General features: G+C 37.7%; 1 pseudogene; it reads right to left on the bottom strand.

Annotated features, from left to right (window-relative positions):
- LOC149239235 (casein kinase 1-like protein HD16) overlaps positions 1-22,542 on the bottom strand; it is an 81,833-nt pseudogene extending 59,291 nt beyond the window's left edge.
- Between the last annotated feature and the right edge of the window lie 3,578 nt (positions 22,543-26,120).

The following is a 26,120-nucleotide window of genomic DNA, read 5'->3' as shown; positions in this document are numbered from 1 at the left end:
TATTTTTCATTAACTTTCAACTCCATTTTTTATACCTTACAATATAAAAACTATTTACCCCCTGTTATATGCTCAATATATTATGTCATTTTTTACTCAATATATATCCCCAAATATGAATGCACGCGGTATGGTATTGGTCCCCTAGTGAAGCCCCTGTAGGTTACTGGATTAGGGTTTAAGGGATCAAGGGGTTAATAGGTTATGATTTATGAGTGTAGGCGTTAACATATTATGGCTTGGGGGTTAAGGGGATAGGTAATTTAGTGGTTATGGGTTAAGGGCTTATGGGTGTTGGGTGTGTGTTATATTATTTCCACGACTAGCTCCACGCATAGGGGGGCGATAGCCCCCCCGGTTCATTGCACTAGGTTCCACAAGGGGGATGCATCCCCCCTATTGGGGGGTTTGAGGGGGGCGGTAGCCCCCCTCTATGGGGTCCGGGGCAATGCCATAGGGAAAATATTTTTGGACACTATATTAGGTGGGCAGACTGACCTATGGTTTTGCGCATGGTTTTCACACATGGTTTTGGGCATGATGGTTTTCTTCCCATGGAATTTTGTAGATCCAGTCAAGGGAAATATGGTTATGTTTTAATACAAGGTTAATGGATTGGGGTTTATGGATGCTTCGGCATGTATATATATGTATTGTAACATTGAAATGAATATAATGAAAAATCAATCTGGTAGTCCTGGTTTTGGGATCTAGGAGAAAATATTTGTGTATATCTATTTTATGTTTTATGGTCTCACCATTGTTTATTTTCTGTTTTTAGAATTCATATGTAGGTAATTTCTGTATGGGGTTAAAATCTACATTTGGTATCAGAGCTATTTTGGCTTCAAGGGGACACCTTTGCTGCTGAGGGATTTTTCTCAGGCCTATGGTAGGAATTGTTTAGTGGGATATTCATGGGATCAATTCTTGTGGTGAAAGAATATGGCGTGCAATGGAAAGATAGAGATCAAGAAATTTAATGGTCTGAGTTTTCAGTTGTGGAAAATTAATATGAAGGATCTGCTAGTGGATAAAGATCAGTGGATCGTGTTAGAGCCAGGTACTAAACTAATGACATTTTCAGCTAAAGACTGGGCAAAATTGGATCGGAAGGAAAAGAAGACAATAAGGTTGTGTATCTTAGATTCAAAATTGTTGAATGTATCAGGGGAAGCTTTTAGCGAAGGTTTTGTGGGACAATTTAGGGACTTTGTATCAATCTAAGTATCTGGTGAATAAATTGTTCCTACAGAAATAAATGTATAACATGAGGGTGAAGGATGGAGACGCGGTGACAGAGCATCTAAATGCATTTAATATTATGGTAAGCCAGTTGTTATCTATTGATATAAAAATTTCATATGAAGATAAGTGAATTAGTTTTTTGTGTTCTCTACTAGATTCGTGGGATAGTCTGGTTGTTGCAATAGGTAGCAATGCGACTGCCTTGCAGTTTGATGAAATAGTCTCATCCTTGCTGTCAGGGGATATGAGATGAAAAAATATAGAGGGCCATAATGGTGATGCCTTGTTTGTACGAGGAAGGTCCCAGAACAGAAACAAAAATAAATCCTCGAGTGGGAGATCAAAATCTAGAGGGAGATCTAAATCTCCAGGAAAACCTGTAAAGGTGTGCTAGAAATGAGGAAAGGAAGAGCACTTCAAAAATGATTGTATATCTAAAGCTCCTAAGAAAGGAAAGGGATCTGATGATGCTCCTTCTGGAGAGGCGAAAACCATCTCAGATGAAGGTGGGGATGTGTACTTGGCTTCTTCTTCAAGTACACATGTACATAACGAGGAATGGTTGATTGAATCAGGTGCATCCTTTCACTTCACTCCCCACAGGGAGTAGTTCTGCGAGTATGATACATATGATGGTGGTGATGTCTTCTTAGGGTATGTTAGGAAGGATAGAATCATCGGTCGCAAAAAATTCAAGTTGAAGTTTCAAGGTGGAAGGATTAGAACACTTCTAGGTGTTCTCCATATTCTTGCATTGGCCAGAAATCTAATTTCTATAAGCGAGCTGGATGATGTAAGTGTAAAAATAATGTTCAAGAAAGATACCTGCAAGATGGTTTAGAGAACATTGGTATTGATATGGGGAGTTTAGATTGGAACTCTATACAATCTTTAGGGTAGCACTATTATTGATGGGTGCAATAATTTTGTGGTTCCTGAAAGTGGAACATAAAATATAGTGGTCTCTGGAGAAAATACCATACTATGGCATCAAAGGCTTGGACATATTGGAGAGAAGGGCCTTCAAATACTTCATGGAAATGGTATGGTAGAAGGTATGCCTAATTTCTCTCTGGATTTTGATTTATGTTAAAATTGTTCTTTATCTATTACTAATGATGATCCCAAAACTGTCAGGGAAGCAGTAGATTCAGAGGATGGGAAACTCTGGAAAGAGGCCATGGTTGATGAAATGGCATCTTTGCACAAAAATGAAGCTTGGGATTTGGTGTATTTTCTAGCTAAAATGAAAACCCATTGGAACCAAATGGGTGTTTAAGAAGAATATGAATGTAGAAGGCAAGGTAGAAACATACAAAGCTCGATTGGTAGCAAAAGGTTATTCCCAATTGCCGGGAATTGAATTTGGTGATATTTTTTCTTCTATTTCCTAGGTAGCTTCTATTAGATTGCTTTTATCTGTTGTTGCTATTTTTTATTTTGAGGTGGAATAGATGGATGTGAAGACAACATTTCCTCATAGGGATCTGGAAGAAGAGATCTACATGAAATAGCCTGAAGGCTTTGCGGTGAAGGGTAAGAAAGAACTAGTATGCAGGTTAAAAAATTCTCTGTATGGGTTAAAATAGTCACCAAGAATGTGGTATCGGAAATTTGATACATATATACGGGGACTTGGCTTCACCATAAGCAATGCAGATCACTGTGTGTATTTCAAATTAATTGGTGACCATGTTATTTATTTGGTCTTGTATGTGGATGATATGTTGTTGATTTGAAATAACAAGGAATTATCCAAGAATTGAAGACCCAACTGTCCTCCAAATTCGACATGAAAGATCTTGGTGTTGCAAAATATATTTTGGGGATGGAAATTAAATGATGTCAGGCAAAAAGGAAGCTCTGGTTAAACCATAGGAAGTATGTCGAGACAATATTGTAGAGGTTTAATATGCATGATAGTAAACCGATGAAGGTTCCTATTCATGTTGGTGTAAAGTTATCTGGTGAACAGTGTCCCAAGACACAAGAAGAGGAAGAGGACATGTCACGTGTTCCATATGCAGGTATAGTTGGTAGCCTAATGTATACAATGGTTTGTACTAGACCAGACATTGCACATGCAGTGGGAGTATTGAGCAGGTTTATGTCAAAACCACAGAAGGAGCAATGGACAATAGTGAAGCGGATTTGCAGGTTTTTGTGTGGCACTAGTGATTATGGTCTATTCTACCAAGGGAGACCAGGAGTGGATAGAGTTTTGAACATCCATAGATTTGTTGATGCAGACTAGGCTGGAGATCTGGATTAGAGAAGATCTACAAGTGGGTATGTATTTAACTTGTTTGGAGGTGCAGTGAGTTGGATGAGCAAGAGACAATATGTAGTGGCACTTTCAACTACAAAGATAGAATACATAGCAGCCACTCATGGAAGCAAGGAAGCCGTTTGGTTGCAGAGATTATGTTCAAGTATGGGGTTGGTACAACAAGCTATAAGGATAGATTGTGACAACCAAAGTGCAATTTTCTTGGCAAAGAACCCTTCTTATCATTCAAAGACAAAGCACATTGATATTCAATATCATTTTGTGAGGGATATGGTTTAGGACAAAATAATAATAGGATTCATAATTTTGAATTGGCTATGGTTAGTCTTGTAATATTGTACATACTTTTTCTTTCTCCAACATGTTTTCCATATTAAAAATTAAAAAATGTAAAGAGAGTGTGTCCTAAAAGAATAATCAAAGGACAAAAAGAAAGAGAAAAGATCAAAAAAGTGAAAGATATGAACCCCAAAAAGAAATAAAACAGTTCATGAAAGTGTGCAAATTCAAATGCCACTACTTTTTACTTTACTATTCAAAATAAGGTTGTGTGCATCTTGTCAGAAATGCCACAATCCATGATGGTCAAATAGCTTAATCTAGACCCATTCATGCTTTAAATTTCATGTTGATAGATAGAGAATAATGATATAGCAAAATTGTTTAACCTTGGTATATCAATAGTTAGGTAGAGAATAAAAATGATCTCATCAGCTTAATCTGAGCCATTGGAAGTTATAAGGTTAGAATTAGATAGTTTTCTTGTCAAAAGAAAAGGGAATAAAGGGTCAGCAAGCTCAAATGCACCCAATAAAGTGAAGAAAAAATGTTAGGATAAATAAAGGGTAGGTAGAAGAAAGGTTGCAAATGTACAACGTTGTTGAGTCAAAAGCACATTTATCATGCTTAATCCTATGTTTCATGTGTAGGAGCATTTATGAGAAAGAAAATATGTTCACAAGTTGGTTTAACTAATTTCCCCTCATTTCACTATGCCCCCACATGCTTATTTGTTAATTTCCCCATTATCCCTTTATCATTTATAAGTCCCCTTTCCCCTCATTTTGACCCTTACCCCTTGGTTTCACACATTTCCCTAGTAATTACCCTTCAAAAATCATTTCCCTACCCACAACCCCCTTTCCCTAGTGTGAAACCCATTCCCCATTGCAAATATTAACTTCCCCCCTTATTAATTTCCCTATTTCCCTTCAAAAACCCATAAAACCCCCTTATCCTAAGTTTTTATCCCCCCGCATTATTTAATTAACTCCCCACTTCATATTTCCCCGAAAAACCCTTTTAACCCACCAACCCTCGGTGCAGTTAAAAAACCCTGCCACATAACCCCTGGTCCCACTTTATTAAACCCGCTGCTTATATCTAATCCCTACCTTATTTACTAATTAATTACAATTTGTTGTAATTAAACCCCAGGCTCTGCAAATCCCTTTCCTAATTCCCTCCGTGCATCTTAACCGTGCAACATTCCTCTGATCTCTTACCCCCAGATCTGATGGTGCACATCCATATCGCGCAGGTTCACTGTTCGACCGATTGCATCCTAAGAGCACGCAAGATTCGCAGTTTTGCATGGGCTCTTTTCTGCTACGTGGTGGCACCAGATGAGATCGCATGCTCATGAAAAATACCGCCTGCCCTCCAAAAGCGGTTAAATGGCCCAGAAAACCACCTCCCCGCCCAAGCCAAAAACTTCCCACTTTTCATTTATATTTTCCACACCGAAATGTGATCGCTACCCATTAAAAGGCCAAAAAGGCCCCAATTCACTCTTTTCACTTGTTTTCACTATAACTGCTGCTCAAGCCATTCTGCAACAACCTAAACCTTTGCAACCAAATTGACCACCGTTTGTGACTTGAAGAAGCTCTAGACACCTAATTCAAGCAACAAGTTGATATTTCATGCTACTGTACCCTCTGCATTCACCACTGAACCCAGTTTGCAAGCCAGACAACCAAATTCTAGGCATTCTTGAGAAAAACTAGAACGACCCTCTCAATTTGAAAACATACATTCCAATTAAAAGCTTAATTAATTGAAATTAATTAGTAAACTTGCCTAAATTGAAGAGAAATTTACTTATATACCCCAAACCCTTATTTTACAGACTATAACTACCATGCCACTGTTCCAGGGCTTCCAAACCTCACTTCTACAACCACTATAGGCCTAATTCATATCCATAAACTCAGTCATGGATTCCCAAACCTCTCTGGACGTTGACCTCTATCAATCCCTCACCTGGACATTGACCACCTAGCATTAGTAGACAAAGATTTTCAAATAAAGGATACTGCTTCCCCACCTTACCTTCTAAAGCTCCACTACTGGAGTAAGGACATATTCCTAAACCAGAATGATCATTGATGACATCCACCTTTGGGAATCTAATTTACCCAAATATTTGCTTCCAGAAGTACACCCTTTCTCATACATCATCCATTTCTGTCATGCTTGCTACATTCCTAACCAAATATCTATTATCACCCCTCACCAGCAAGTGTTATTTACCATCACTACAAAATATATCAACCAAATGTTGCAAGTCCAACCAAGCCCTAATGAGACCTCACTGTCTATTGGTGACTTGCTGGACCTATGTGTCAAGTTATACCTAGCCAGAATAGCCCAAATATTCTAGAATTTCATTATAGAGGACTGCCATACTCCCATAGATAGTCCCCCTTATGCTGCCACCATTTTTTCAAATAGAGGCAGACAGATTATTACCATGCTCTCTTGCATCCCAGGATATACCTCAGATGAGAATGTGGATGAGGTTTTCCTGGCCTTTATTTCCATCATTAGCCCAGGAAAGCCTCCTGTTTTCATTTACAACTATGCTCATTTCATTGCAGTTAGGATGCATGAATAGTTCACCAGACTACCAATTGAGAGAGTCTTCAAGTACTCCTCTGTGTTATTTCATATGTTTTCATATTATCAATCAGACAAATTCCCTGTCAGCATCCAGAAGTTGGATACCAAAGGGAATCCAAGGTCAGTTATTTATTAGACATCGTTGATCCAGAAATACTCCACTACATTCACCTATAAGGATTTCATTGATTCATTTGTCCATCCAGTCATGACCATGCTGACCAGTAGCCTTCAACCCAGAATCAACCAAGAAGTTTGTTATGAAACTAGCTCACAAAAAGATAGAAAATATAGATCAATGCCTTAGAATTCAACCTCTTCGAGGGGGCAACCTCCTTTACATTACACAAATGAACAATTCTTGGATGATACAAATGACAAGACCTATTTTCTATATATAAGAGTCTAAGGGGTCATAATATAATTAGAGTTGACATAAAAATAACAATATAAGGGCACAATAATAGCAATAGTGGGTTTCTATGGGGCACAATAATAACAATATGGGGACTACATGGGTAGAACAATATAATAAGGGGGTTTTACTAATAACAATAAGGGTTACACTAGTAGTATAGGGACCTAACATGCCCCTCTCCTTCAAAAAGTGTTATCCTCAACGCTTGAGTAGTTCCTTATGCTTCTGTATAAAATTATTGTCCTCCCATGTGGAATCTTCAGCGGGTAAGTTCTTCAACTTGATGTGATACTCTAAAATTGATTGATTTCATAGCTGTTAGGTTCTTATTTCTGTGACTGCTCCAGGTTCCAATATGATTTTTCCTTCCTCATCAAGCTCTAGCAATATTGTTTGAACTGGGATATTCTGCAACTTTTGAATGAGTGGTCACACTTCTTCGTCCTTCTTCCATTCATCCCTTGCTTTGTTTGTCCAATCTGGTTGGATAATAGAAATAGTAGAAAACAATGCTTCCACATCCTCATCCTTTCTTGAGAGTGCATTTACAATAACATTTTTCTTCCCTTTTTTGTAGATGATTTCAAAGTCATAACCCAACATATTTGTGACCCATTTTTTCTATTCTTCTAAAGATAATATTTGTTCTAAAAAGTATTTAAGACTATCATGATCCATTTTTACCTTGAAGTGTCTTCCCATTAGGTAGGGTCGCCATTTCTTAAGTGCATGTAGTATTTCCAACATTTCCTTCTCATAAATAGCTTGCTTGAGATGTAGTCGTAAAATTACCCAATCGGCTACATCAAAACTTCTTTCACTGCGGTGTTGATATGCCTGTTGTTCCATTCGATTCTGCACCAAAGTGGTGTTATCCTTTAAAAGTTGGAGAACTTGTTGTTGATGCTCGATGTGATCTTTCACTACTTGAATATTTTTTCTCTTGATATGTCCTTCTATCTTGAGAGTTTGAGGAGTGGTAATTTCATCCAATGTATTACAAGATATGGTCGGATTCATTTCTTGATGCTCGATGTGATCTTTCACTTCTTGAACATTTTTCTTCTTGATATGTCCTTCTATCTTGATAGTTTGAGGAGTGATAATTCCGGCCAATGCATTACAAGATATGGTCAGATTCATCTTTTCTTTCTTGACGTTATCTTTCACTTCTTGAACCTTTTTCTTCTTGGTATGTCCTTCTATCTTGAGAGTTTGAGGAGTGGTAATTCTTGCCAATGCTTTACAGGATATGGTCAGATTAATTTCTTCTTTCTTCGGGGTTGGTTCCTAGTGTATATCCTCTTCTTTTGATGCTTCTTGATCCTTTTCTTCCTCCTCTTCACAATCAATGTAAAATAATTTCTTCTCAGCACACTTATGACCTTTAATGTATTTGTTATCACAATTGTAACAAAGTCCTTTTGCTCTTTTTTCTTCCAATTGTTGTTGTGTCAACCTTGTAGGTTGTGGAAGTTTAGGAGAAACAACACTTCCATCTTTATAGTTGTGAGGGGTAGACTTCCTTGTTGCCATAATTTTTCTTTCCACTTTTCTTGCCAACCTGAATACCTTCTCCAATGAATCAGGTTCCCAAAGACGAACCTCATGTTGAATTTTATCCTTTAAAGTCCTTATGGAGACATCAATCCTCTGCTTCTTTGGAATACCATTTTCCATTATATTCAAGTTTTGAAAGTCCTCAATGTGCTCTGCCAACGAACACTTTTGTTTGAGATTTATCAATTGGCTAAAGAAGGTGTTTCTCTTTGTATCCTCATAATGTGCTATCATTTCCTCTATGAAAATTGACCACGTAACAAGTGATTTATGACAACAAAGTCCTTTATACCATAAAAATTGATCCTGTTCTAAATAATTAGATGAAATACATACCTTTTGTAACTGTGGTACACCATGTAGGTCAAAATATTTCTCCATATGTAGTATCCAATTTACCGGATCCTTGCCATCAAACTTCCTCATATTGTCTTTTCTTGATTTTAGGAGCTCGCTGTTCCAACGATTGTAACTTTGTAATTTTGGATCTTCTAGTTTTTAAATCATGAGCTATAGTGGCCCTTTGTGTCCTCTTTCCAATGCCACTAGTGTAATTGAAATTGGATTCTCCAAGAAAGAGTTATGCACAATCTCCTAAGATCACCTTATTGTATAACTTTTCAGAAGAGCGAACTTGTATGAAGTGCCATGTGTCACTGTTTTGACCTTCGGATCTGAAAATAATACACCAAAAAACATAGACCGTCCTATTTCTGTAACTTCTTACAAAATTTCAATCTGATTCTCATAGAGAAAGTTATGACGATTTTCCAAAGGTCGCCTGTTTAAGATGTAATTCAGGAGTCTGCCAAAACCTTAACTTCCTAAGATCATATATCCAAAAATATAGCGAGACAAGATCTGAAATTTGAACCCAAGGTTTAGACCTCTTTCTTCTCAAATGGGTTTTTGTTTTAGATTCTGAAACTTTGTAGAGGACAAGTTATAGCAGAATGTCCACAATGACCTGTTTTAGATGAAATTATGGAGCTTGAAAAGCCATAACTTCCTCATATCATATCTCCGAAAATATAGAAAGACAAGATCTGCAATTTGGACTCGAAATTCAGTGAGTTTTCATCTCAAATGGGTTTGTTTTTTAGCTTCTAAAAAATCACAAAAATTTTTATAGAGAAAATTCCACGATGACTTGTTTGGAGTAGCAAAACCCTAGAATCCAAAGCTCTAATATCAGATGTTATGAAACCAACTCACAAAAAGATAGAAGAGATAGATAAACTCCTTAGAATTCAGCCTCTTCGAGGGGGAAACCTCCTTTACATTACACAAATGAACAATTCTTTGATGATACAAATGACAAGACCTCCTTTCTATATATAGGAGTCTGAGGGGTCATAATATAATCAGAGCTGACATAACAATAATAATGTAAGGAAACAATAATAACAATAGTGGGCTTCTATGGGGCACAATAATAACAATATGGGGACTACATGGGCACAACGATATAATAAGGGGGTTGTACTAATAATAATAAGGGTTACACTAGTAGTATAGGGACCTAACAAAATCAAAAGGATGTTACAGTTGGCCAAGAATAGTAAGGTGGGAGATTGGTATCTGTACCAAAACCACACAGAGATTAGAATTTATGGATGCCAACTTTCCCCTTACAAACTACCAAAATACCTCCCTGTGAGGATATTTTCACTAGAATATTTTAGGCAGATCATTAGTTCTGATGAAGTCAACTTCATAGCAGCTAGGAAGAAAACCCAATTTAAAATAAAAAATCAATTGGGCCCCTTCATTTCTAATAACAGAGAGGCTGGACCAGAGGCTGACAAGATGTTGCCAGAAATGAAATTTGGGAACAATTTTGTTGGGCTGCTAAATTAGCATACATTTTCACTCCATTTTCACCTCTATCCTCATTTTGTCACCTCATTTCATCACATTATCATTACATAACCCTATATTTCCATTACCATATGGGTTTATATTTTCATTTTCCAAAGTTATTAATTTCAAGTATTTAAAGTGAATTTATGATTAAAAGTTAGAAAAATAACATGTATTTGCTTATACCTAAAGGTGGAATGAGTTTGGTGACATGTGTAGGTGATTTGGAAGGTTCCAAGATACTCTTATGTGGCCTCCAAGACTCAAATTCGAATTCTCTTGAAGATTTGAAGGAGATTTGGGATAGGGGTCAAGCATATCTCATGGAGAAAAATCATGGATAAAGGAATATGTGTCTCATATTGGTTGTAACCATATGAGGGATTAGTGGATCCCCATTAATGAGTTAGTTGCTTAAATTTTTGTATAAATAGGAGCACCTCCTCCATTCCAAAGGGAGGACTCTTGGAGCATGTATCCAACTTATGATGGAATAGAATAAAGCTTCATTTTACATAAATTTCCATTCTATAGTTTTAGATATAAATTGTCTTAATGTAGTATATGGAATAGCTTGTCACTTTGTTCTTAAGAGAATTGAGCTCACTCTAAAAGGATCAAAGAAACATTTTATTTCATAATAGATCTTGTTTCATTTAATTGCCTAGATGTTTGAGGATTTGTTTTTGATGGATGAATGGGTTTTAAATTAAAATCTTATCAGCATATGAGGGGACAAACAAGGGTCTAAGTTAGGCTCTCTCTCTATTTGATTTGCATGATAATTGAAATTCATTCTTTTGCTGTTAAGTTTCAAGTTATTTCATTTCTTATGCTTATGAACGAATCTTAGTTTAGTTTGGATCAGTATATGAGGGGACAATCAAGGGACTAAGTTAGTCTCTCTCTCTATTGGAATCTAAACAACAATTAAAATTTATTCTCTTGTCTTTATTTCAAGTTTCTGGTAATCAATCATTTCTTTTCAATCTATAATACTATAGGGAAGGACAGCTAGGACCTCCTCAATTAAGAGCCTCTCCCCTTGCATATTATATTGAATCAAAAAATCATTTAGTTAGACATAGATTTAGTTGCCTAATCCTAAATATATTTTGTTGGCATCATCACAAGCTTACGAGTATCCTTGGTTGATAATTTAATGAAAGCAATTTAAGCAATTAAATTGCCCAACATTTTGGCGCCGTTGCCGGGGATGGTGCTAAGGGATTAGGCATTAGGAATTTAATTCAGTACCAATATTTTTCTTTGGAAAAACTAACTCATGTTGAAAGGATGACTTGGTGACAGCAAGATCTTAGTAACATGGGGAAGTATACATAGGGGTTAGCTTTGAATCTCATTTTTAGCTGCATATATAAATCATGATAAATAGGATGCATATATTTCAATCAATATTTTCACTATAAGGGTGTTGAACTAATCCATCCATTTATGGACAGGAGATCTAGAATGATGTTCAAGCATTTGGAGGAGAGTCAAGAGAATGAGGACTACATTGAAGATTGGTTTCAAAAGGTGACTAGGCCACAACATTCTTCCATTCTTCAATGAATCCTAACAATTAATCCAAATGCGCAATTAATCTCTCATATCCTTGTAAACATTCAGGTATATTTTTCAAATTTGGATGTGAGCATACTAGATACTTTGATCCATAAATGGCTTCATTGGAAATACTCGTACACTTGAAAATAAAAATAAAAATCTCTTTCTCAAAAGGGAGTGGGATAGAATAGGAAAATAAAACCAAGCTTGGAAAGTTTTTTAAAGCTTTTGATTTTAAAATGTGATTTCATTTATTCTTGGAAATTTTGGTGGTGTAGTAAGAGCCACCTCATTCACTAACCATTGGCAAGAAGATCTACAATCAAAGGGATATTTGTGAAGAAGGAAAACAAGTGGAGTTTAGAGCACTAAAATTCGAGGTTTGAGATCAATTCTTACTATGTTTTTTTTTTTAAATTTAAAATTTCAAGTGAATAAAGAATTGACAAAATTCTCAAGTATGCTCTCTTCTTGTGCCTTGTTGTGACCTGGAAGATCAGAAAGGAAAATTGAATAAGTTAGCTTTGAAATTTTACAATAAAAATCATAGACCTAAAAAAGAATGACAAGAAGATCTAAAATTGCTATTGATTGTAAAAAAAAATGATCTCCAACTTACTTCTGTCTCAAATTTTGTTAAATAAATTATTTTTGTTTATAAAAGAAAAAAAACTTAATTAGACTTTTCTTTGAAAAAAAATAAAAAATAAAAATCTAAACTAGATTTCTCCTTTTATAAAATAGAGAAACAAAATCATTTAAACAAAAAAAAAATAGTAACAACAAAAAAAATTAATATAGAAAAACAAACAACTCAAATAAAAAATAAAAATTCAACCCATTATATAAATAAAACAATAAAACACATTAAAAAAAAAAACAAAAAAACCACATTAATAAAAATATGGCAACGAGGGTTTGAGCGAACAATCCTTACAGCAAAGTAATGATCAATTGCAACGAGAGTTTGAAGGTTATAAAAAAAAATAAAATAAAAAATGAAACGACATGCAGGCTTCTCCAAGGGTTGGATCCCCATCGAATTTGCAAATAAAAACCACATTTTTGCCGCAGATCAATGAACAAAAATTGGTATAAATCTATATTCAAATCCGTTGATCAGATCCTATTTTACAGGTAGGCAGATGAGTTTGAAACATAACAAAATGTGTCGATTGCAAACAGGAAGGAATGCTTGTGGATTAATAATTAGAAAATTAGTTTGATGAGCTTTAAAAAAAAACAAAATCGATAGATAATGCATGTCGGGCAATCTCTTGTTGAAAAAAGATGCGGCAGAAATGTGTTGTGTTCTCTTCAGAAATTGATTGCTGGAGCTTGTTTTCCATAGCCGGATGAAGAAATACCAGTGCCTTGTCTCTGATCCTAGCAGGCAGAAGCTTTATATGTACCCTATTACATTGGCTTGGATGCTTTGCATTATCTTTATAGCAACTAATGAAACCAGGCCTCAAACCACGGGGAAGAGCTGGTTTCTTGGCTGGACAGTAAGGCAAGGTGGAGCTGGAGGAAAAGAGGTGGTAAAGATCATTTTATGGTGACCATCAGAACCGCCTGGGACCTGAGCAAGCCTACCAGGGCAAAAGGTACCTGGGGCACCAGTATTTTGGAGCTTCAAGCTATGGCGAATGTCACAACGTGTTTGGAGGAGAGCCGAATTTTTGGCATACAGTTGAGTGAGGAAGTAAAAATGGTTTGACAGGGAAAAACAAACAGAGGAAATGGAGGTAGAAATATAGCACTGAGGAACTAGAGAGATAAGAAGGGTAAGCTGAGTAGATTGACAGAGGAAGTGGAGTCAGTTGGCAAGAATCTCGTGGAGAACAAAGGTAAGTAAAAAAAAAATCTGATTCATTTCCTTAATACGATGGATATTTTAGAGGAAATATCGGGATTTATCGCCAAGATCTCTCAATGGACTCTCTGTCATTTATTTATTTTTTGTTTGTTTGTGCCACCATAAAAATTGGCCTCTCTGTTTGAATTAAAATTTATCCTATCTTCAACCCAATTTCCTGTGATCTCGTGCTACTTTCATGTGATTCCATGTATCCCCAAATCTCGGGCTTTAAGGCTGATGAAGAATTTGTTGCATACATCAAGGGATACTAAAGAGTCTTTTTAACTTGTACCGATCACCGTGGGACTCCACAATCTCCAGCTCGCTCGATATTCATAGAGCCTTCCATATTCATATGTCGCATAAATATGTGGTTCACTATCTCTAAATGCAATCTTTTTAGATTATACAAGCAACCAACATCAAGAAACTGGAGGTACATGAGAATTTTCAAGGACTCTGGCAAGATCTCAATTTGTGTGTTGGATAGATTCAAGAATCTCAAGGTCCTCAAATTTTCGATAGATTTCGGTAATGAATTGATTGAAGTATCTCTTAAAATCCAACATAATGTAAGACTTGGATTATGAGATAACATTAGAGTGTGAATCCCTGGACAATAGATGTACTCCTCGATTATGGATATATCATTTTTCATCAAAGAAATTCTACCCCAGCCTTGGCACTCTGTGTTTGATAGTACACAAAGATCTTTTCCAAGTTTTATCAAACATTCAGCTCCCTTCAAAGATTCAGAAAGAGCCAAGTCATGCAATAAGTCATGCATTTTTCACTGGCTGTTTCTTCCAGGTTCTGGCGTGATAGAGGAGATATTGCAGGAAGAGGAAATTATTTACCTTGATGGAGTCGAAGTGAACAATGAAGTGGCCAATGATCTCAAAGACGTAGGAAGGCATTATCTTAACCAAGCTCTTGCTCCTGTAACACATAATCTTCATGCAGTTCTTCAAGCCTCTTCATTGTGCAACTAGATGTGAACACTTAGAAGTTTAAGCTGGAGCTTCCCCAAATAAGAAAAATATTTTAAGAAATATTCCTATAGATCTTGTGTACCTAGACACAGAAGTGAATTTGGTATTAATTGTTGCAACGTCGGTCATTAACAGAGCTAAACGCTGTTTTCCATAGATGTGGCCTTGGTATCATCTCGTTAGAAATCACTGAGCCTCGGGAAGTCATCGATTTACCCTTTTTGACGCTGAGAGGGAGGACTAATCTTAATGAGGAATAAGATCTCAAGCATACGTATACACCCATTTAGATTTCAGTATTTTTCATTTTTATTCGTATATATCATTTAGCTTTCAATATATATTTTTTTATATATTATTTAGATTTTTATTTTATATGCCATTTAATTTTTAATGTATATATTTTCTTTTGATGCCATTTAGTTGTACATGTTTTTGATTCTCCTCTTCATACAGTCCTGCACTTGTGGTAAAAAAAATAAAAAAAATCAAAGTAATAAAAAAAACAAATAAAAAAAAGGCAAAATAAATTTTGTTAATTTATTTATTTTTATTTTTTAGTAAAAAAAATCAAAGAAAATAAAAATAAAATAATAAAACAATTAAAAAAATAAAAAAAAATAAAAAACAATTAAAAAAGAACAACAAAACAATTGAAAAAAAAACAAATAAGATTAAAATTTTTACAAATGGAGGTTCATAACTATCTTCCACATCAACCATGAAGAGTCAGAGTGACATTGGCCCTGTTTTGACACATCATTAGCCAGTCATTTTCCCATGTGACACTCCTTGGTGTTGCCACGTAGCACCCATGCAGTGCATTTTTACCATTTTTCTAAAATTTCAAAGAAGCACAACTTTCTCATACAACATCAGATTTCAACGATTCAAGCATCATTGGAAATATCTCAGCAAGATCTACACAATGAGAAAGCTTTCAAAAGAGTTTGAAACAATTCAAGAATGAAGAAATTGCTGACAAGACATAACAGGTAAAATGAGGCACTAGTGTCGAGACAGGTAAAAATTCTTTTGGTTTTTCTTTCACGAATTTGTTTCATTAGTACCAATTCTCAGTTTCTTTTTGTAAATGTCATAAATAGAGAGAATGATCACCTCTCTATTATGATAAACTTACATTTCATTACAGAAAAAGTACTAAGTTTTTGCAAGTTTGAGGAAGATAAACAAATGACGAAAGAAAACAGTGTCTTTTAAAGACCCCATTTCAAGCATGAGGACATGCTTTTTGGTAAGCAAAGGGGGAGAATGTCAAAATATCTATCAAATAATTGAAAATACTCTCAAAAATGACATTTCTTTTATAAGAAAATGATCAAAGCACCAACAAAGATGAAACATCAATGCATGAGCACATGATGTCAAATCAGATCCATCACTTGCAAGACTTTCAGATGATCAAAGCAACAACAAAGATGAAACATCCATGCTTCTTTAGTTAATAAACATTCATCTCATTTCCCTTTACATTTTCCATTTCTACTCCTTTTTAGGAAATAAAAACTTCATTGCATTCCCACTTCTTTAGTCAATAAATTTTCCATTCCATTTCCTTTTCATGTTTTAAAATAAAACCTTGATCCATTGTTCATTTTCCTTCACAGTCATTTTCTTGTGTCTTTCACTAACCTATAGCCCATGAAAAATGTCATTTAGCTCCCTTACAAAGCTAAGTCACCCCATTTTCCTTTTCTTCCAAATAAACCCTGCTTCAATGCAAATTTTCCATCTATGGTCGTTCAAAATCATTATTTCATACTCGTGTTAGATGATGGAGGATTCCTTAAGGCCTCCCTTCTAACAAGTCTTGAACCATCAAACTCAGCACCTTATCTGGGATAAAGACTAGAGTCATTATTAGTACCTTGAGGCTTTCATGCCTTAATGGCAAGTCTTCTCGCCAACGAACAATGGGAATAAATTAATGTCTCTTGTTTGTTGGATCTTGCAAGTGGCTCAACATCAACTCATATATTCGCACTTTGCAAGATGTACTTGGGTACCTTGGCACTCATTGACATTAATGGTGAGTTTGGCTCACATTGGTTAACGACATTCATCAATGGTCGGTAATCCAATGACTTCTTTCCATGTTCGACATCGACACATTTATTCACATGGAAAGAATTGTGCCACGATAGGGTATGACATGAAGACTATATGATTTATTTTATACATTTGAATAGATTCAGTAGTAGTAATAAAGGATCCACATTCACGACTTCATCCATCATATATGCAACCAGGACATAGCTCACATTATTGTATTCTCCATTCCATGATTCAGCAGTAGGAGCTACACTTTTCTTCATATACACAGTTTGTCCACTTAGGTAAGTAAAGGTATGTTCTTTTCTAGCTTTTTATCATACAATTCCTTTAATACTAAAATTATAATTTTTGGAAAATGTTTCACCATGTTCATTCACATTCACATTCACCATGTTCATATTCACATTCATACTCCATTATCACCTTCCATATGTCATATATGTCCTTTCTACACATATCATCCTAACCAACATACTTTCTCCAAACAATTACTATTACATTATGATTCAAACGTTACATGTTTTGCAAATAATGATCGAAGAATCAATGGTTGATTAAATGTTTTCAAAGTCTTTTGATGCAACATAAAAACAATGAAAGTATTGTTACACAAGAACCAATACTAATCAAACTTTGGTTGTCACACAAGAACCAACTAAAATAATATGTTTCAATCAAATGTTTTTCAAGAAAGAAGACTTTGCAAAAAGGAACAAAGTTGTCAAAAAGAAAATTATGTGAAGTTAAAAAAATCGATATCAACCAAAGTTCATGTAAAAGCAAGACAATTTAAAAGATCAAATCATGATCAATGTAATAGATTGCATGAGGACATGCAATAACTTAATTTGGGGAGTATGTTGGGCCGCCAAATTAGCATACATTTTCACTCCATTTTCACCTTTATCCTCATTTTGTCACCTCATTTCATCACATTATCATTACATAACCCTATATTTCCATTACCATATAGGTTTATATTTTCATTTTCCAAAGTTATTAATTTCAAGTATTTAAAGTGAATTTATGATTACAAGTTAAAAAAATAACATGTATTTGCTTATACCTAAAGGTGGAATGAGTTTGGTGACATATGTAGGTGATTTGGAAGGTTCCAAGATACTATTATGTGGCCTCCAAGACTCAAGTTCAAATTCTCTTGAAGATTTGAAGGAGATTTGGGATAGGGGTCAAGCATATCTCATGGAGAAAAATCATGGATAAAGGAATATGTGTCTCATATTGGTTGTAACCATATGAGGGATTAGTGGATCCCCATTAATGAGTTAGTTGCTTAAATTTTTGTATAAATAGGAGCACCTCCTCCATTCCAAAGGTAGGACTTGGAGCATGTATCTAACTTATGATGGAATAGAATAAAGCTTCACTTTACATAAATTTCCATTCTATAGGTTTAGATAGAAATTGTCTTAATGTACTATATGGAATAGCTTGTTACTTTGTTCTGAAGAGAATTGAGCTCACTCTAAAAGGATCAAAGAAACATTTTATTTCATAATAGATCTTGTTTCATTTAATTTCCTAGATGTTTGAGGATTTGTTTGTGATGGATGAATGGGTTTTAAATTAAAATCTTATTAGCATATGAGGGGACAAACAAGGGTCTAAGTTAGGCTCTCTCTCTATTTGATTTGCATGACAATTGAAATTCATTCTTTTACTTTTAAGTTTTAAGTTATTTCATTTCTTATGCTTATGAATGAATCTTAGTTTAGTTTGGATCAGTATACGACGGGACAATCAAGGGACTAAGTTATTCTCTCTCTCTATTTGAATCTGAACAACAATTAAAATTTATTCTCTTTTCTTTATTTCAAGTTTCTGGTAATCAATGATTTCTTTTCAATCTATAATACTGTAGGGAAGGACAACTAGGACCTCCTCAATTAGGAGCCTCTTGCCTTGCATATTATATTGAATCAAAAAATCATTTAGTTAGACATAAAGTTAGTTGCCTACTCCTGCATATAGTTTGTTGGCATCATCACAAGCTTACGAGTATCCCTGGTTGATAATTTAATGAAAGAAATTTAAGCAATTAAATTTCCCAACAAAATTTATGTGGTAGTATGACCCTCATGGGGTCATCAATAAGTTAAGAATCAAGGTCAAATTGGGACCTTTCATCCACCATCCTAGACCGGATATTGAGAGGTTTTCCAACCAATTAGAATGGTTGGAAAACACATTAATTGACATGGATAACACAGTAGTGGATGTAGAAAATACATTGATTGATGTAGAGAAACAAATGGATTAAATTTCTTTCCTGCAAGTTCCAGAACTAGGGAAACCCATGAATATTCCTCCTATTTTACAGAGCCCAGAAAATGAGGAGAGAAACCGAAAAAAAAACAGGGAGGAGGGTTCTAGTTCATCTATGGAGATCAGAGATGAGCATTTTAAGCTCAAGAAAAGGCCCCAACTGAATCCTGTAACTGAATAGGAAGAAACCATTGAATCAGTGGAAATCACTGACACCGATACAATGGTGGAAAGAAGAAAAGGCGCAGCTGCTTCAGGAGAAACACAACAACCATCAACATCTAACACTCAATTGATTGATAGACATCTCTGTGTTGAGGTTTCTTCTTTCACCAGGCTAGCAGATAAGGAAAAAGATATCAAAGACTGATACAAGGAGATCAAGTTGAGAAATGAGAAGTTGAAGGCTGAAACATGTGCCCAATACTTCAAGCACACACCAACTAATCAGAGCAGGCTCATGTCAGCTTTTGACATCAAAGTAGGGAAAATGCAAGTGTCCTTCATGCAGCCAACTGTTCAATGCCCAAAGACATCACTTGAATTTGAAAAATGGACTTTGAGGTGTTGGCCAAGGATGTTCATCCCATTGACCAGATAGAATTCCAAAAGTAGGCAAGAGAGATGATCTACTCCACCTTGACAGGAAAGGCCATGGTTGCACATAAGCTGAAAAATTCATTAGATAACATTACAACCCAATAAAAATTGGAAAAGGCCTCCTCACAGGCCAAGGACAACAGGATCAAGTCATTGGAGGACTTGGTAGTTGAGTTGGGACATGATCCTAATGACATCCAAGCAGCTAAGGAATTGATCAAGAAGAAGAATGAGGACATTACAAATCTTAAAAAACAACTAGAACTTCCTCATTCAGAGCACCCGTAAACAAAAGAGGTCTTGGAGAGGCAAACAAATCAGGAGGAGATGATGGACCTAGTTCTACAATTGAATGATCAACTGAAGGAAATGGAAAAGGAGTTGGACAACTTGATGTAGTTAAAACAAGCTAGTCTGGAGACTTCCCCTACCATAGTTATCCCAATAGTTACTACTGTAGTACCTTCCACTTTGGCAGCATCATTAGCTCCTACTACTCAAATGGCTATATCGTTGCCAGCTTCTACAACATCTACATCAGCAATAGGCTCAACAACAATAGGGTCAACAGGTGATGAAGCTAGAAAATTGGTCAAGGCAATGGAATACATGTACATTCAGACCACATAAATGAACAAGCTCAAGGAAAAGGTGACTAGTATAGAGATTGACTATAAGCTTGCACAGATTATGCACAAAGGGGAAATATATAAATGAATTAGAATGAATGAAAGAATAAAAGGCTTGGAGAAGGAATTGACTTTGAAGGAACCCCTTGGACAGGCTAAGGAAAAATTATGGGCCAATATCATTGACTCTGCCAATGATATTTGGTTATCCATTTAAGTAATTTTCGAACAGTTTGACGTAGTGAAGCAGGCTATAGAAGCCATACAAAGAGTAAAAGAAGAATTTGAAGACATGCCAAAGGAAGCTGCAAGGATCATTCACTTCCTCAACTCCAAAAATAAGTATGAATTATAGGAATTAGAGAGACCTGATAGGACAGGTACAATATTGGAAGTAAAAAGGGTCCTCGCCAAGAGGATAATGTTAAACCTTGAAGATAAGTGCCAAACCATGCAACTGGCTATAGACAGATTCATGGTTAAGTTTGAAGTTTTGAGGCAAAAGGGTCTACTCAATCCCTTGGTAATAAATGATAAGTTAATGTGTTGGCTTATAGGGGCCTAACACAAGTTCAAAATTAAGTTAGCCAAACAAATCTAGGTACTGGTGGCCCTTTTGGCAATAGTTCTTGGAGCGCGGACTAAGGTCTCTCCCAAAGTAGTATGGGAGGGTGATAGAACCAAGTTTCTGCACCTTGGAGATGTCTGATGAATTCAAGTGGTTCGTGGTTTGAGCCTATCTACAAGTCGCTTCGCACAACATCTCGTACCTCACAGCCTGATATGTTGCCTTCGTACAGACCTACTCAGGGGTCAAACGCTGCACTTTCGCGTTATTACCCAAGGCCTAACTGGTATTCTAATATTAGTTTATTATTTTAGCCTACTTGCGTGCTTTAAGTTATACTTAACAACATAAACCATTCGTACAGGTGCGCATAGTAAATAAATAGTATATTTGAAAATTATATCAAACATGCATTAACCCAAGAACAGATACATAGAATTATAATAAAACTTGTCTTTATTAATTCCTTCTTTGGTTACAGACTCGACTCTGCCCTGCACACTCAGCTATAGGGGTTCACGCACTCAGCTGTGGACTACTAGGCCTCTACACACTCAGCTACAGAGCTTTCTCCTACTCTATGACCCAAAGACACACTTCACCTTACTCCCTTAATCTCTCTTCCTATCTCTTTCCTTCCTCTTTTACACTTAGAGCCTCGCTTTATTTATACAATCCCATGGTCTGCAGACCATGGGTAGGTCTATCTAACCAACATTACATTACAAAACTAGGGTGGACAACCCTCTGAATCTATCATACTTTCGCGCTCTGCGCCCACAATTCGTGGAGCTTTATAATAAGATTGGGTCAAAACTTGAGCTTTGAGCGCCAAAACATGCATTGGGGCGGATTCCATGCCCAACAGGCCCCCAACACAAGCATCGTGACTCACCCTCGAGTCACTATGTCGGCGCCGCAATATTTGCGCGGAGTCCCTCCAACTATTCTCAAATTGCACATAGGTTAGTAGCGCACTGAGCTATTTCTTGCTGGATCTACTGCATGCGTTGTTCTGAGACCTCTGTGTCTAGAGTGAATCTTTGCATTAATGTGTGCAACCCCTGTATGTGCACAAGCTTGCCTTCGATGTATTCCATGATGGTGAAAGCCTTGTTGATCCAAGACTGGATGTGCACTTTGAGAACTGCCTCCTTATGTCGTGTCGTGTCTACCTGCTCCTTTAGCACTTTAGCCTACTGCATCCTCGCAAGCCGCTGGGTGAGGACCACTGTCTGCATAGTTCCTTGGACATTGTCATACTACTGTTGGAGTTCTCGTACCTCTGTCTCTAAGTGCTGGATGTTGGGGTCCTCCTACAGAGTTGTGAGGACCTCAAGTGATTCTTCCAAAAAGTTGGTGTAGTCTCGCACTGCACCTCTGATTTCCTCCAATCCTGATGTGATAGCACTAGCGCGCTGTTCTCTAACTTTTGGGGAGTGAATGGTTGTGCCTTTAACCATAGCTCAATGATCAGAAGATTTAGCTCCAACTCAACCTTTGTCGTTTCTTACCTGGCCTCGCGGACTCCTGTTGCTAACTTGTGAATCTGCACCTCCACTAGTATATCTGCTGGGATGGTCAACTCCGTGGTGCTTCGGCAAGCATCGTCTATCACTTGCACTAGCTGTTGATTTTGCGACACCAATTTGTCACGTTGCAAGCTGAGCTTTTCCATATTTATCTTCCGCTCGATGAGGACTTGGAGGGCACGATTCTCCCTAGTGCATAGCTCTATTGTTATCCCATCCTGCAATAGATATAATGTCTCATGTGGAAGGGAAGCTAGATTAACATCAAGACCCCTCTACGTGCTAACTGAAAACCTGTCAACCTCATTTGATGTCACTAGAGCCCCTTCTAGCAACACTATTGTGTTCATCATCCACGCATGCAACATTTGCTCTGCTACCATGGATCCGACTGCGAGGTTGGTCGAAAGGGTACCAACCTAAGGGAGGCACACCTGTAAGACCTGCAATTGCACTTTGAGGGCCCCCAACACAGTCTAATGCTGCTGCATGAAATCCTGGAGAGCCTCATTTATGACATTGTGCATCGTCTCACTAATGTAATGCAAATCACTCTTAGTTAGGGTTATTGGGTCAATGGACAATTTCAAAGCCTTGACCTTCTTCTGCGATCCTGCCCATTCTGCTAGGTGTTGGCACTTCAGCGGTGTGGACACGGTTCGTGGGTCCACACCTCCTTCTTCTATTTCTGGTTCCTCTACTACCTACACTTGTGAAGGGGTTGTTTTGGCCTCGACCGCCTTCGCAGCTGCTTCCTGTGCTGCTGCTGCGACCTTTTCCTACTCAGCTTTTTTCTATGTCACTTCCTGTGTTGCCTACACTTCTGCTACTGCTATTTCCTTCCATAATCTTTCGGCCAACTCTGCAATGTGTAGCTTGGCAACGCCTTTCTTCTTTTGCGCTGCTGACCTCTCGAGTTCTGCAATGTTTGGGGCATGCCATTCCAGAGGCCATGCCTCCAAGACATTGAAAATAGCGTCGTCAGTGGCTACAAATGGTAGCTTTGTCCACTGCTTCATCGGATCCTTTCGTGCCTTGATATATATGTTATGCATGTCTGCCTTAAATTTTGCAAAACTTTGCAGACTGTTGTAAACCGTGGGTGACAACCGCAGCTTATGGTTGATCCACATTCGAATGTTCATCTCCATGAGCACCCATAAGATCTTGCTGTCGTGTATCCTTGTAGCATCCTTCGTGGCCCAGAGTGAAGCGTACTTCACGATGTCCGGTAAATCTCTATCAATTATGAGGAATTGACTATCCTTCAGAAATTCCCCTGCTACGAGTACTATGGACAGCAACAACCATGCATAGTGGAAGGTTTTACCATGCTCCTAGGTTTCGCAGCAATTCTCTAAAAATTATGTGCAGAGGAATTGAGACCAGTTAAACTGGACCCCCTCTACGCACTACTTAGACAGTGTGACCACCGGTGCAGGTACCTCATCTGTGTAGCACTTGCGCATAACTCTTCCTACGAGGATTTGGGTTGTCGTGTGTACTGCTTTGTCCTTAATGCTAGAGATGGCGTAACCCCTCTTCTTCTTTTCCAGTTTGTACTTCTTCTTCATGGCCTCCGCGATGGCCAAATCACTTTCCTTTCCTTTTGATATGGCCGTGGGGTCCTCTCCTTTGTATGGAAGCCAGGAGACATGATGAATTAAGTCCACTGTGATGGGAATAGGATTCTCCAACCATAAACACCCATCATGCACTAGGCAGAGAAACTTCTTGATGATGAAAATAGTTATTGGGGCACGGTGGAAATGTGGCACCCAGAGTAGGTTCGTCATCCTAGCCTTTTCCACTCCGCACAACCACTTTCGTGGCTCTAATGCTGTCACCACCCCTACGGTGTTCTGCTTCATGAGGTTTCCGGTCTCCAGGTGAGGGAACTTCTTGTGGTTATCGAGGTCTTGATCTTCGAATTTCATTCTCGGCACTCGAATCAGGTGTGTGCCTTCAAACATAATTCCATCTAGGAGGAGCGGGGTCTAGAGCGATCTCTTGGTCTTGTCTAGATCCTTGGGCACTTTGGCCTTCCCTTTTCGCAGGGGGACATAGGCGGGTAGTTTTATTGTAGAGTACCTAGGCTGAGTTTCCACCTCCATGCCTTCATATTCTTCTTCTATGATAGTAAGATCCTGCAAATATTCTTCTTCTTGATCTGTTTCTATAGTGACAGCTTTCCCTTTCTCCTCCATTGACAGTTTGCTACGCAGCAGGTTCTGTGGGCACATGCATACGGGAGCCATTGCTTGTTTATCCTTCTTGCGTCTTGGCATGCATGGTGATTTTGGGATCTCTTCCACAATCCTGATACCTTCTGGAACATCCCCCATAGTTAGGGCCTACGTGGCCTCGCCAATTGTCACCTCTGCTAACCCCATACCATTCTTAGTTATTTTCATTGTTGCTGTGTAGCAATTTATCACTTGTGAATTCAGGGGATGAAACAACGCTCAGCTCACAATACTCAGGGCTCTGCTCAATTTCTCAGTTCGCAAATGATCAAGTGTTGTTTGCTGGGTAGCCTTTTGTATTTTATAGCCTTTTTGAATTTGAATTCAACCGCTCGCCCCAATTCCGGTTCATTAATGCTTTCTTGGCGGTAGATTTTCCAAAATATTTCCTATAAATCATGTCATAAATGCCTACCGCCCACTCCATTTGGCCTCAAGTTGAGCATCCCATCATGAATAGTGACTTCAACAGTCGCTTCTTGGACAACCCGTGCGGCAGCGCAGCCCCCCGTGCGTGGTCACGGACCTTGTGACTCTTTGCTTCTATGCGCATCTCCAATATCACACAGCTCCTAGGTAGAATAGTTTATAGTCCCGTGCTCCCTTCCAACTGCCTAGAGCACTAAGACTATCCTTCCCTTGGCTAGTCAAGTGGTCGCACCACCCATGTAGAGTTCCATCCTATCCTCCATCATGGTTCCTAGAGAATCCCCACCTTGTATTGTTACGGTCGACATTGCGCACTTCACCATTTGCAACACGCTACCCTGGTCACTATGCTTAGCAATATGCGGTCCAAGCCAAGGCATCAGACTGATCAATTCACGGCAATAGGTCTTAACCCTATCATCAGGATTGCATGCACCCTGTCTTACCAACCTGGTCTTTTTGTCGAGAAAATCTTTCGTTATTTTATCCTCCATCTTCTTGACCTCCACGTCCATCAAAGCGCTTTTCTTCCTTAACCATACCCTTTCTTCTTCAAGTTCATGGAGTCTAAGGTTCCCCTATTAGATTTCTTCCTCAAGTTCCATGTGTTCTATTTGTTGCAGCTTTGTGATCCCTTGTTCCAGGCTTTGCGAACCATCATGTCTATGGGTGCTACATGCACAGACTAGGCTTTGCATGCTCCATAGGGATTACAGCACATCTGCTTCATACTTTAGCTTTGGAAGTGCCCACATGGTGAGGGTTTTGCACATGGTCCTATAAGTAGATAGAACTGCTAGTACGTGCAAGTCCCAGTTAGTTTGTTTCACATGGTGGACTGTGTTCAGTACTTCGCATACTTTATCAAAGGCTTCCACATGGATAATATTCTGCACGCTTGGTCTTATCATACTTCCTGGTCATCGTTCGTGCCATTGTCTTGAACACTCCTATTTGTTGTTCATGTTTCCTATCGCGAGGATGGTGTGAGTTAGTGCAGGTCGCGCACCATAAGCCTGTACCCATATGGAAAGGTGGGCGCACGGGCT

Source organism: Pinus tabuliformis, chromosome 8 (genome assembly GCF_031772625.1).
Source record: "Pinus tabuliformis cultivar Carrire ecotype Pingquan chromosome 8, CPIR1, whole genome shotgun sequence".
Classification (NCBI taxonomy): domain Eukaryota; kingdom Viridiplantae; phylum Streptophyta; class Pinopsida; order Pinales; family Pinaceae; genus Pinus; species Pinus tabuliformis.
The sequence above is the reverse complement of the archived record's forward strand: the minus strand, read 5'-3'. Positions and strand labels throughout refer to the sequence as shown.